Here is a 14375-nt window from a genome sequence, read left to right as displayed (position 1 = left end):
AGTCACTTATACATACACATGTAGCTACTCTTTTTTAGCTTCTTTCCCCATATGGGTCATTACGAAGTATTGCATAGAGTTCCCCATGCTATTCAATAGGTCCTTGTTGTTTATTGTATGTGTAGCTGAGTATATGTGTCAATCCCAGTCGCTCAATTTATCCCTCCATCCCCTTCCCCGCCCCCCCGACAGTAACCAGAAATTTGTTTTCTATGAATTTGAGTCTGTTTTTGTTCTGTAAATATCAATAAGTTCACTTGTCCCATTTTTCTTTAGATTTTACATCTATGTGATGTCATATGATATTTGTCTTTCTCTGTCTGACCTACTTCACTCAGTATGATTTGCTTTGAATCTCATCTGAAGCTCGAAACAGCCATCCAAGTCCAAGTCTGCCGTTGACGTCTGTCCATAGAGCTGCTGTAAGTTACAGGGCAGTGCGTTTAAGTGTCCCATCTATGGTCTCGAACCAGACGATGACGCACTCAGAGTCTATATCACTGCTCACATCCTGAATCTTATATGAAAGTTGATGGAATTGCAGTTTAAAATAAGAAGAGATTCTCAATTGGGTGCTCTTGAATGCATGTGGCTCCAGACCCAATTCGACAACACAAGTCTACTTGAAAACCCACATAGAGAAGGAAAATATCTGGTGTCCAGCAGTGTGCTAAGAGACGTGTTAAATGGTGTTCCGTGTGCATCTGAAGAGAGGCTAAGGCTCCAGAGCAGATACATATTTGTCTTTAAGTGTTTAATTTCCTGGATTCTTCTCTACCTTTCCTTCCTTCCAGCCTCATATTCTCAGGTAAGAGGGCACCCAGCCACTGGATTTCAAAGACTTTAAAAGACCGCTCCTACGAACATTCATTCATTCCACAAGAGTTTATTGAGTACTGCCCTGTGTGAAACATTTTGCTAAATGTTGCTTTCAGGTGTTACTAACAATTTTGAATATATTCCTGATGGCTCAGACAGTAAAGAATCTGCCTGCAATGCAAGAGACCCAGGTTCAATCGCTGGGTTGGGAAGATCCCCTGGAGAAGAGAATGGCAACTCACTCCAGTGTTCTTGCTTGGAGAACGGGAGCCTGGTGGGCTGCAGTCCATGGGGTCACAAAACAGTCGGGCAGAAGTGAGCGACTAACACTTTCACTTTTCATTTTCACCATGCATTGGAGTCAAATTCATCCTTATTTGGTGTAGTACCAAGTCCCCAAACAGCTCCTTAACTGAAGGATTGAACAGTCCTAGGAATTAGCGGAAAACAGCTGCGAAGGAGGGGTAGCTGTCCAGCCGCCAGCTCGGCGTGAGGTGGGAGGGCGGGCGTGGTTTCTGACGCTCACTAGTACATTACGATGCCGTGGTTTGACTGAGCACAGAACATTAAGCATGTTCTGAGAAGTCTGCCGTGCGCATGGAGCCCCAGTGTCAGCTGATGCCTTCTGAGTGTCAGCGCGAGCTCTGGGCCTTCTGGGCTCTTCCCCCTGCCCGCTGCTTGTTATAATAGATAGCGATGTGTAATGAGGGAAGGAGAGAAAACCTACAGGATACCTGTCTTAATATCACACTATTTTCGGATTTCAGTGCCTTTGGTTTTCCAACTGAAAGCATCTTTCTTCCTCTTGCTAGTTTTGGAGACAGCTTTGAGCACACCAAACTAATGAATAAACCGTTTATTGGAAGACGGTGTAGACGGATTGGAAACACTGTTATTCCTCCAAAGGTCTAATTCTGTTTATCCCATGGAAGCAAATGTCCATGTGGATCAATTTTCTATTTAAAATGTGTGTTCTTTTAATTATTCATTTTATTTGATTGCCCCAGGTCTTAGTTGAGTAAACTCTTGGTTGCAGCATGTGGGATCTATTAGTAATTCCCAAACCAGGGGTTGAACCTGGGTCCCCTGCATTGGGAGTTCAGAGTTTTAGCCACTGGACCACCAGGGGAGTCCCAGTTTTAAGCAAGTTTAAAAAAAAATCATTTTCTGTTATACACCCAGTAGTTAAGTTTTTTCTTTTTAAATGACTAACCCTAGTCTCTTAGTCATACCCTCATGAGCTGAAAACATGTCCATCCATCCCCAAAATCATTGAAGCAAATGAAAGAAAATAGGTGGTGAGAAAAATTAACATGTCTGTCGTCCAATTTAATACGAATTATTTTTTGATGCTCAATATAGTTGTTGATCAGTCGCTAAATCGTGTTTGACTCTTTATAACCCCATGGACTGGACTCCTGGCCTCCCTGTCCTTCACTGTCTGCTGGAGCTTGCTCAAACTCATGTCCATTGAGTCAGTGATGCCATCCAACCATCTCATCCTCTGTTGCTCCCTTCTCCTCCTGTCCTCAATCCTTCCCAGCATCAGGGCCTTTTTCAATGAATTGGCTCTTTGCACCAGATGGCCAAAGTATTGGAGCTTCAGCATCAGCACAGTTAATACTCCATAAAAATTTCACCTCCAAACAAAACGCAGATGTATCAGAAGGCAGAGATGCAGAAATGTCACATAATCATTGATTAAGGTTTATTATGATCAAAACTCCATGGTGTTATGCAAAAAAAAAGTTATTACAAATTGCCTGCAAATGAACTTGGAATATTTCATCTTGCTTAAAAAGAACCAAAGGAAAACAGTCCAGATTAGCTTCAAAAACCTGAAAAGAGGTGGTCATAGAAGCAAGGAGGACAAGGAAGTGTCTTGGTTCTTCTTCCCCGTCCAGAAGTAAAGCATATGCCTGAGTTATTACAGTGAATTGATCTGACTTCATCTTGAAGTTACCAAGGGCTTATAAGGCTGCAATAAAGCTCTCTTTGCATTAACCAGCCAAGCACATAAACATTTTAATGAACTGTTTTTACATGGTTCATTGGGCAGCTACCAGGCTCCTGTAAACAAATCACCACGCCGCCACATGCCGCTTGCTCGGGATGGCTGTACTTTTTCAGTTTAGCAAATGCAAATTGAATCTCACGGCTATGGAGCTTTGTCAAATACTTGACTATTCAAGCATGGGAAATTCTTAGCCTGGAATTTACTGTATTCTGGGATAGTCAGTTCACAGGACTGAATCTCAAAGAATTTCAATTCTCAAGCTCCCAAACAAAAAGTGAAGTTGAGACCACACGAAAAACAAGCCCGCCACTTCTAAGCCACCACTTCACAAGTCACCACTCAGCGTTGAAATGGTTTGGGGCAAAGAATCACAGGGTTACCCTAGGGACCCATAGCTGGATCCCCATTCATCAGGAGAAGATGGCGCCCCGAACTGATATTTCTCTTACTCACCTGAAGGCTGGAATGAATTATGGAGCTCAACCCCAATGCAGATCAGATTGCCTCGGAATAATTAGGTATCATGACTGACAAACATTTGTGTGCATTCTAGTCAATGCTTAAAGTAACACTAAATTATGAAATATTTATTACGTATTCTGAGAGTTTTATGACACTGTGTGTATGTTTAAAATTAAAGATCAGCCCAACACATAATTTAGTAATGAATGCAAATTGTAAATGAATATTTAACAAACCACACAACCTTTTATGTCTTAACATCTCTTCTGCCAGGGATGTGGCTGGATGAGAAATGGCTGCATGATGTATCGTCCCGTTGCCTAACGCCCCCGTGAGAACAAGGTGTTTTCACCTTGATGTGGCCTTTAAAATAAATTAATTTGTTAACATTTAAAAATGCAGTGTAACAGATGACATAAAACATTTATAAGACAGTTTATGACCCAACAAACCATGTTCTCATTCAATAATATTTATTAAAACATTTTATTTAGCTAATCATTTCAGGGTCAAGATTTGGAAATGTTTGTTTTTTCAAGTTGAGTCAAGGATTTAAATGCTACTAATGGTACCATAAAGATGTTATATGGTGTTAATATCACCTGAGTATGAGAAATATAATGAATTTGCTATTTATGAACCATTAAGTTTTACCTCACCCCCAGAGTAAATTTTATATCATTACAGACCTATTAATACACCCTCTCTGTTTTTGCATCCTTCTGATTCTGCCTTCCCTAAGATATATTCACAAGCCAAACTTATAGGTATGTGAAGATAAATCAGATTTTTTTTTTTTCTCCTGGAAAGTTTGTATTGAACACAAAGTATGAAATGGTGCTTTTTTTCCCACTTTACATTTCTCTTTGGTTATCACCTTAGTGGTTCTGAATAAGTCAGGGACCACTCCATGTATTGATAAAATTAATAAGATAACCAAATTCACCATGGTAGGAGTTTTAAACTAAACCATTGAAGGAGAGCTTTATGTTATTAAAAAAATTAAAGAATCTGAGTTATCTCCAACTACACACAATGTTTAACTCAGTGATTCTTAGACTACGACATAGAGGATGTCCTAGTTATTAAAATGTTTGTACATACAAACATATTTGCCAGTAAAAATCTGGAAACTAACATTTTGAAGCATGAGCTATTGGGTAACTGGATCACCCACTGGCTGGAATATTATACAGCCATGAAAATCTTATCTCTGTGCCATATTTAAAACCATGGCCAATGCTGTGGTTAAGATATAATGCTAAGGGGGAGAAAAGTAGGATACAAAATTGAACTGGTGCCTGAGAAGAACTGTGTCAAAGTAAAACAAAGTTCCAAAATAAGAAAATGACAATAAAAACAGAAAGTTATGGTCAGGCACTCCTATTTATTGCCCATGAGATAATATATGTAGTATATGAAATCATTTAAAAATAAAGTATTTTGGGGTGCTGCCCTGGTGGCCCAGTGGTTAAGACCTCACTTTCCAATCCAGGGCGTGTGGGTTCCATCCCTGGTCAGAAAGCTAAGCTCCCACAGGCCTCTCAGCCAAAAAATCAAAACATAAAGCAGAAGCAAAACTGCAACAAATTCAACAAAGACTTTAAAAAATGATCCACATCAAAAAAAAAAACTTAAAATTTTTTTTTTATGAAACAAGGGGTTTGAATTAATGTTGCTTGCGGTTGCTCAGGTTCACCCTATACTGAGGTGGGACAGGAGGTCGTCTTGGCCCCCGAGGGCACAGGTGGAGTGGGGTCTGGGGAGTGTGGGGGGAACCAGGCATGTCTCGGGTTTTTCTCCAGCAGGAGGACACATGTGCTGTGCAGACGACTTTTCAGAACAACCTCGCTGCTTCAGCTCAGTGACCATAAGGCAACAGAGACCTCCTGGGATTCTTGTGAGAACTCGGGCAATAGCGCAGCTCTAAGGCTGGCCTCGGTGATGCTCGGCAAAAACCAGCCAGCGGCGTCCACAGAAGCAGCAGTGTCTGAAGCTGCTGGGTGTTTTGGTTTGTTTTTTTTGTTTTACCAGCAAACTCAAAAGGAAAATCACAGGCTCACCCCAAAATGCTAGAATTTTCCACTGATTCTTCACGCCATCAATTTATTTCCTCTTTAAAGCTCAAACCACTTTAACAATGTAATTCTGGGCTTCTAACAACCAATCTCAGGAGCAGGTTTCCACAGCTAGAGTTAAAGTGGAATTCTTTTTCGGAAGTCCTTGGAAAATGGATATGCAAAGGCGACAGGTAAAATCAGAACAAAAGAGGTGTTATCATACTTAGTAAGGCCCAGGGGTATGGCTTCTGTAGTTAGAAATCTGAATATTTTTGCCCTTTTTCTCCCCCAAAAGAGGACCACCACTTGGGTCAGGGGAGCCTGGCACCCTGACCCTGTTTCCAGTGCTTCAGTAACCAGACCTGTTCACTCTGGGGTGAGTCCTCACCGGGATCTCTCTTCCATCTTGCAGCAGATCCACACAGGGGCCAGTGCACACGCGTGCTCAGCCGCTCAGGCATGTCCAGCCCTGCGCGGCCCCATGGACTGTGGCCCGCCAGGCTCCTCTGTCCGTGGGATTCTCCAGGCAAGGGTAATGGAGTGCCATGCCCTCCTCCAGGGGATCTTCCTGACCCAGGGATCCAACCTGCATCTCTTGTGTCTTCTGCATTGGCAGGCGAGTTCTTTACCACTAGCGCCATCTGGGAAGCTTCCTTTAAACTGTATTTAGTGGCAGATTCTGTCCTTTGTTTCCGGGTGGGAGATGCAGGAAGGGACTCATCACCTACAGGTGATCCCAGGAGCTCACACCTCGAGAGCGAGGCTAGTTCGCATGTGACCCTGGTTCCTTCGACAGGGCCTGGGGTGGGGGTGGGGGTGGGGGGGACACAGGCGCCCCGCAGAAGCAACAGTGGGCTCTGGCTTCTCACATGGAATCTAGGAACGGGGGACAAGACCGGTCCCCGCCAGAGGCACGGACAAGAAAGAGCCCCCTCCCCAGGAGCAGAGGATCAGTGGCCGTGGAGAGCACGCCTGCGATCAGTCAGGGAGGCAGGCGAGTTATTAGCTTAGCCCTGAACCTCCTCCTTAATGTGGCCCGGTGGCGATGTTTAACAGAGCCTGGCCGCGGTGACAGGCCTGGGACCTGCGTGAGGAAATCCAATTGAAACGCAGCGGAGAGGAACAAAAGCGCAAACACATGCTCCAGCTCCCAGATGCACTCATTTCACCTGAATACGAGTGTGTGTGTGTGTGTGTGTGTTGGGGGTGGTGATCCTGGCCTCTTAAATGTAATGATTTCCCCGCTCCTCCCCGTACAGACATCGTCAGGTTCAATGATAGCCATCCCTGCTCATTTGGTCAAACTTTCAGCAATCTAGAGGGTGTCAAAATCATAATGGCTAATAAGGGAATCCGGGGCATTTGGTTTGTCTACCGAGTTTTACTAAACTATTGCAGCTAAATCAGACCCTCTGAAACTCCAGTCTCATAGCAATTGAACGTCATCTCTAAACAAAACTGCGCAGGTGAAATTCAAGCAGTTTGTGTCATTGCTAGATTATAAGGTTACCACGGTGGTAAAATATTAGGAGAGTTCTGTTTTGATTAGTCCCCTTTTTCAGCCACATCTGGTTACTAACTAGGGGAGTTCGTGTTGATAGAGGTGCGATCACGGTGCAGACTGAGACTGCCGCTGGCGTCCAAGCTTGACAAAACCAGATAATTAGATTTGAAGGAGAGTTGGGTTTTCTGAACCACGGCGACATATCACGTGCATTAGGAAGTGTTCTCCTTTATGTCAGCATGGTTCTGGTTCCTCTCACGGGCTTTACAAGAGGAGAGAGGCCCCCTCACGATGTTGACTATGCTTTAAAAAAAAAAAAATCAATCCTCTCCAGAGATTCTAAGTAAATGTAGTGTAGTACGGCAGTACGCTCCTAAGAAGATAAACATATGTACAAGAGTTTTTAAAGTGAATGAATGCATGCCACGCCGAGACCAGATCTCACCCCGAATCTGCAGTGTTGCTCTGTGTCTAGAGCAAAGAACAGCTGCAGACTGTTTTCTCTGGTACCACTTCATTTTTTATTGGTGGGTTTTAATCTGGTGCATTTTGGGGGTCACCGAATTCGTATTTGCTTTAGAATGCTCAATTATATCATCCCGAAAAGGAGAAAAGAGCTTGAGCTGTCATTCTGGGCTGAAATTTATTGAGGGTAATTTTATGAAGAAGGGTGATCTTGAGGAATGCAAGCTTTTAACATCCAAGAACAGCAGCAAAAATAAATTAATCAGGAATCCATCCCTAATTCACACAGGAATCACTTAAAAGGTGGGGTAAAGCGGTTCAGTAAATTACGAATTTACAAATAAACTTGGTTCCGGGGCCTTGGAAAAATACCTTCATTGGAATATAGAGCCATTTTTCGTAAAAACAATTTTTGCTTCAACTTCAGAGAGAGGGGACGTAACACCGACGCCCCGCCCCATATAGAAGCCCCGCTCCTGGCTGCCGCCGGGGGTCTGAGGGGCGGCTCTCGGGACTCGCCTGCTGGCCGCACACTCAGGACTGTGCTCGGCTCCTGTTTCTCTAACTTGTTCCCATGAGTTCTACGCTCCCAGCACCTGAGGCTGACGATCCCCGTCTTCTCGCCGCCATACACAGTCAGGGCGGTTTAGCAAGAGGTAAATCACCGTCACGCTGGGCCGTGCTATTGTTCTCTCAAACAAAGGACAAAGCTCATTTCTACATAAATTTTAAACATTGTCTGTTGGAAGAAAATAGACCGCTTTTCTTTTGGGCTCAGGCGAAGTGAGCCTGCAACCTATTTCTTCATTTGAAACACCATTTGTTTTTTAACGTAGTGGAGTAATAATGGAGAATTTCTCTGCATGATGGGTCACTCTAATCTCAAAATATGCACTGATTTTTTAGGACCGAATGGTAGAAAAAGTCAACTATTCTCTTTTGATTAGATCCAGCTCCTGGATCTGAAATGTCCTGCCCGGGACTGAAGAGGATACCTTTTTTCTCCTAAAGAAACACAGTGATACGGTAAGGAGGCAATAAGAACATTGCAAGTTCATCTTGCAATACCTACATCCAAACAAAACTGTCTTCTCCAGAAAAATATTTTATTAAAGAAAATACAAATTACTTTTTTTCCCACCCATCCAAATCTCAGTTTGGTTCTTCCTGAATATATTCCTTATGAGATTCAAGAAGCACGTGCCTCAGTTTAGAATACAGGGCCATTAATGCTAAAAGCTAAAGTTGGAGATATTTGATATTCTGTGCCTTTCATACACATGAGGTACACATTAAATACAGCGTCAGTGTAACACTGAAATATATTAGGTACTTCGTTAGGTCCTTTGAAAATGAAATAAGGCCGGGAGTCTAGCAACAAAATAACAGAGTGCTTAAAGGTGATTTTACAGTTTTAATACAGAATGTCTGGGGCCTAGGAACAATAGCAGGAGTTGGGGGCCAGCCATCAGCCAGGCATAATACAAATATGTGGCCATGGGAAATACATTGCATCCTAAGAAAATTACCAAAAATAGCAAAGGAAAATTACCTGTGATTCAATAAATGGCTCTAACCTTCCCAGACCTCCACTGGGCTCCCCGAGCCGCCCCCCACCCACACACACACACCTACTTTCTGCGGTTCTGTTTAGCATTAGCATGACTCACAGGCGTAACCAGCTCCATGAACGGGTGGGGTGCAGCCCCCGCCCCAGGCCCTAGCCCCTACTACGACCACGTAGATCAGCCAGGCACACAGCCCAAATCCAGCCTTTTCACACCTTTGATTTAAACGTCTCTATTCTTGCCCAGCAGCGCGGCGGAAGGGCGTTTGCGGCCGAACCCGCCGTCTCTCTGGGCGCTGCCCACGCCTGTAGCCCTGGCCCCACGTGTCGTGGGCGTCTCCCTGCAGGGCAGCAAGCCGCGTGCCCAGCCCGCTCCCTCGGGGGCCGGGATGCTGCCCGCCCCGCGCCTCCTCCCCAGCCGTCCTTCTATCCTCAAGGAGGCGGCGCCGGGAGGAGAGTAGCAGTTAGGAAATTCTTTTTTTTAGTTATTTTTTAGTTAATTTTTAGTTATGAAATGTTAATGCATTTTTTCCCATGGGCACAAAATCCGCGCCCAGCGCTCCGTCCTGGGGTCGCTTCCGGCCAAAGGGGGCGAGCCCGGCTTGCAAACACGCCCGGAGCGGCCGAGCCTCCTGGGTTCTGCTCTCCCTGCGCTTCCTCTCTCAGCCTCTGGTTTCCTCGCATAAAAAGCAAACAGGAGATTGTTGCATTACACCCTGCAAGGACTCAGGAGCAGCGTGCGCTCACTCGTTCAGCCAGCATGGATGGACTGCGTCCCCCGCTGCGCTAGGAAGCCCGCCACTGAGAAGGGACGAGGGGGCAGGGAGCCGCCAGCCCCGGTCACCGGCTCAACCAGAGATGAAAACTGACCTCTCATCAGCTGCCGGTGGGGTCCCTCACCGTGACTGGGGGTCCCTCAGGCTTCTGGAGGGGGTGCCACCCTCACAGATCCAAGGGGGATCGGCCACAGAATATCACGGTTAGTAATAGTGGTCGTCTCTCATGTTCACCGCTTCATTTTATTCTTGTAATTCTCCAGAGAGGCAAGCAAGGCATGCACTGATTTCTCTTTAAAATAAAACAAAAAGCAGCATGAACAGAACAGGCCGGCCCCTGGAGTGGTCCTGAGCCTCTAGAGTGTGCCTCCCACGGGAGCCGAGTCAGGGAGGCCTGCCTCTCCACGGGGCTCCCCCAGTTACCCCGGCCGAGTCTCCCCGGGTAGATGGTGCCCCAGCTGGATCACAGGAGCCGTGACCTGTGACCAAGACAATCCCACCAGAGAAGGCCACCTGCTTCCGAGGGGGCCCGGGGAGGACCAGGACCTCCGTGTCTGCAGGACGCCCCCAGGACCCGAGGGGCCACCTCTGTAGCCTCCACCGCCCGCCTCTCCCTGCCCCTCGGCCTTCCCCACCCTGAGTGTGTGTGCAAGCAAGCCCTTCTCCTTCCCCATCTCCTCCACGCGTATGCACACACACACGCACACTCGTGCACACATGCACACACACGCGCGCACACACACACTCGTGCACACGCACACACGTGCATGCACACGCGCACACTCATGCACACAGGCACACACGTGCACACACACGCGCGCGCATGCACACACACACACTGCTGCCATTCACCCTTCTCCCTGCCTCTGGAGGTGACTCAACCCCTGCGGTCACCCCCACCCCAGCGTCCCCAGCAGTGGACCCTGAGAGGCTGCAGTGTTGCCCAGAATCCCAGCCACCAAGCCTCCAGGGAACTCCCCTAGGGAGACATTTCTATCTTGTGTTTTTTTCTTTAGAGTTTCTCAACTGCTCTGACGTTTTTGTTTCCATGTATGTCCTGGTGAAATATTCTTCATCAACAAATCTTTCTATATTATGACCTACTTCTCTCTCCGCTTCTTTATGGTTCTCTGCCTTTCCCAAAGCTTCGGTGATGAAGATGTCTGGCTTTCATAACCATGAGCAAAAGTTTAAAAATTCCAAAGTTTTCCCAGTCAGGAAGATCAAAAAACCCTGACTCTTCTCTGAGTAGTAGACTACGGGTGACTTTTTCTTTAATCCATCTATTTCCAAATTATCTAGTTAGATATAAATATCACTGAAAATATACGAAGGTATAATAAAGATATAAAAATGGGAAACAAAGGCTGTATTACATCAAAACGTGTGTCTGCATGACCACTGGTTTACTTCACACCCTGTAGACCTGCCACGAGGCATGTTCCAGAGTTGAAAGGGAAGAGACACACAGACAGACAGACAGAAGTTATGGTCGAATCGTGGCCCCACACCATTAACCGACAGAGATTGGAGCTGCTCGCGTGCGATTAGAACTTCCCAGACGCTCCTCACTTTTCATCTTCTTGTAAGAGCCTGGGAATTTACTGCTGAGCCTGTGTCCTGCAGAGAAAATTACTTCTCCGGGAGGACCTGCTTGCACAAGCGTAAAATCCCCGGCCTCTGTGGACAGCAAGGCAGCCAGCGCGGCCTCGGAGCTGCTGATCTGGCTCTTTCGAGGTACCTGCTCCAGACAACTTCGGGCACAGACCTCCCAGCACGCCACCGGCTTGATGTCTGTGTCCCTTGCCAGCCTCCAGTCTGTTACTGAGGACCCTGTCCACGAAGCAGGCCTCCCTGGGGGCTGCAGGGACGCAGTGATGCCCGGCCCGGGGTCCCGGGGTGGGGGGCGTGTCATCTCTCCGGGGGACGCACAGAGAGGCTCCCACCGATCATCTGGGGGAAGGCCGGTCCAGCAGAGGGAACAGCAGGTCCAGAGCGCAGAGGAAGAGGGGAGCCCGGGGCTCGGGGCTGGGGGGAGGAGCAGGGTGAGGATGGGCAGGGGGTCCGGGTGAGCCGTGGAGGGCCGGAGGGGCTAGAATTTAATTCTGAGTCTGATGAGAAGCCGTTTGGAAGCTGTGAGAGAGGGAATGATGGCGTATGATTTTTTTTTTTAATTAAAAAAATGTTTTTTCATTTCTTATCTTTTTTTTTTAGTGATCCCTCTCACTAAGAGGCCTGGGTCAGGGTGGTCCCAGGTAGGTCACCGAGGCTCGGGGAGACTGAGGTGCAGAACTCAGACCACCAGGCCCCGGTTCTCACGAGGCACCTCAAAGGGTGCATGCTAAGTCGCTCCAGTCATGTCCGACTCTGTGTGACCCCCACAGACTGTAACCCTTCAAGATCCTCTGTCCATGGGATTCTCCAGGCAAGAATGCTGGAGCGGGTTGACATTTCCTCCTCCAGGGGGGTCTTCGCCACCCAGGAATCGAACCCACATCTCTTATGTCTCCTGCATTGGCAGGCAGATTCTTTACCACAAGCACCACCTGGGGAGCCTTTAAAATACACTTGCACCCAGGCCCCAGCCCAGACGGGGGATCCTGGCATGAGGCACCGGCATCATACTTAAAAGCTCCCCAGTGACTCCCGTGTGAGTCCAGGTGAGAGGGCGGGCAGAGTGAGCGGAGTCACGTTGCTCCCCACACCCCCCAAACTCGAGTCATCCCGTGAACAGGAGGCAGCTCGGCACGGGATGTGCAGTCTTCCACGCGGAGCCCAGACACACGCCCCTCTTAATCAAGCACTCGAGAGAAATACTCAGAGAACTCACCATACAAACACACTGATCGGTGTCGGGCTCCGGGAGTGGGCAGCTTCCAGAAGGCAGCCCCGGCCTCTCTCCCCCTGCCTCAGTGCCCCGTCCTCTTTCTCTCTTTCCCCTCCCGGACTTTCCTCCGTGCCCTGATCGCCGCCCAATGCCCACCGTCCTCCACGGCCTCCTGGGCACTCACCCTGGGCACCTGGGGCGCCTGGGCAGCCAGCCAGCCCGGAGGCCTCAGGCTGCAGAGACCAACTCCAAGGGGAAGGTCTGGATGAGGAGGCTGCAGCACGGGCACCACGTCCTGCTGGCCGCACACACACGCACTTCGCCGCTCTGAAAGGCGGCCTAGCAGGTTTTAAAGGTTCAACATGAAGCTTCCGCGCTCTGCTTAGTCACTCAACCATGTCCCACTCTTTGCGACCCCATGGACTGTGGCCCGCCAGGCTCCTCTGTCCATGGGGACTCTCCAGGCAAGAATACTGAAGTGGGTTGCTGTGCCCTCCTCCAGGGGCTCTTCCCAACCGAGCGATCAAAACCAGGTCTCCCGCATCGCAGGCGGATTCTTTACCGTCTGAGCCACCAGGGAAGCCCTGAAGCTATGGTCCAGGAATTCCCCTCCTAGATACATATCCAAGAGAAAGAGAAACAGATGTTCACACAGAAACTTGGACACCAATAGCAGCATCATTCATAATCCTGATGTCCGTCAACTGATGCGTGGATAAACAAGGTGGGGTGTAATAGGCTTCATCCCTAAGAGTGGAATTCTGATCCAGCAGCACCTTGGATGAGCCTTGCAGACATCTGCAAAGTGCAGGAAGCCAGTCACAGAAGCCGCATGCTGTAGGACCCCATTTACACGAAACACACAGAGGAGGAGAATGTAGACGGGAAGGAGGGGGGAGATTGTCCTGGGGCTGGGGGCAGGGCGGAGCGGAGGGTGACTGCCCCTCGGTACAGTTCTTCTGGGGGGGAAGTGTGTTCTAAAACTGACCGATCGGTCTAAAATATAACATTAAAACATAAAAGTATGTTCTAAAATTGACCGTGGTGATGGTCACCCAGCTCAGCAGATATACTCAAAACTACTGAATTGCATGGTTTAAACCGGTGAATCATATGGTGAGTGAATTTTATCTCAATAAAGCTATTAGAAATAAAATGTGTGCGTCGACAACAGACACCTACAAAGACTGAACAGAGCATGTATTTTAAAGGTCGTGAGGGCCCTAAGAAACTGTTACCTGGAAAACTGCAGTCAGGGCAGCCGCATGTTACACAGAGACAGGACCCGCCCCCTCCAAGCACGTCTTCCTTGCTTGCAGGAAGGTCGGGACGGCAGTGTGCCCTTGTGTGGGCGCTTTATGAATTCCTCCCCTTTCCCTGTTTAGTCTGATGGTGCCTCTTCCTTCTCAGCGTGAGAACATTTCTATCCTCGGCTGGCTCATTTCCATGCCCCCACATGCAGGCCCTGGCGGGAGTTCTAGTCCTTTCCGTGGAGAAGATCAGGGCTTGGGTTTTAAAGGCCCTCCTCCAGGGTCCAGAGTCAGCTCCAGGCCAGTGACAGCCCAGCCACCACCTGCCCCACCCAAGAGGCACCCAGGACTCTGTGAGTCCCCTCCGTCCCAGATGAAACCCCACAGCTTTGCAGGGTCTCTCCCTCTAAGTGTCACTCACCCCTCCACCCCTGCAGATACTTTTTAAGTCCACGCCCCACAGGCAAGTTTTCCCAAACTGCTCCAGCAGCTTCCTGGTCTCCATCAGCCCCTCCTCTCCGAGCCCTCCTGGAGCCAAAGGTTTCTGGACCACCCGCAGTATCTTCACAGGTTCCTGACCTCCAGGCCCCTCCTCAGTTCAGTTCAGTTCAGTTGCTCAGTTGTGTCC

The sequence above is a fragment of the Cervus canadensis genome, chromosome 13 (genome assembly GCF_019320065.1).
Source record: "Cervus canadensis isolate Bull #8, Minnesota chromosome 13, ASM1932006v1, whole genome shotgun sequence".
Taxonomy (NCBI): Eukaryota; Metazoa; Chordata; class Mammalia; order Artiodactyla; family Cervidae; genus Cervus; species Cervus canadensis.
Note: the sequence above shows the minus strand (reverse complement) of the source record.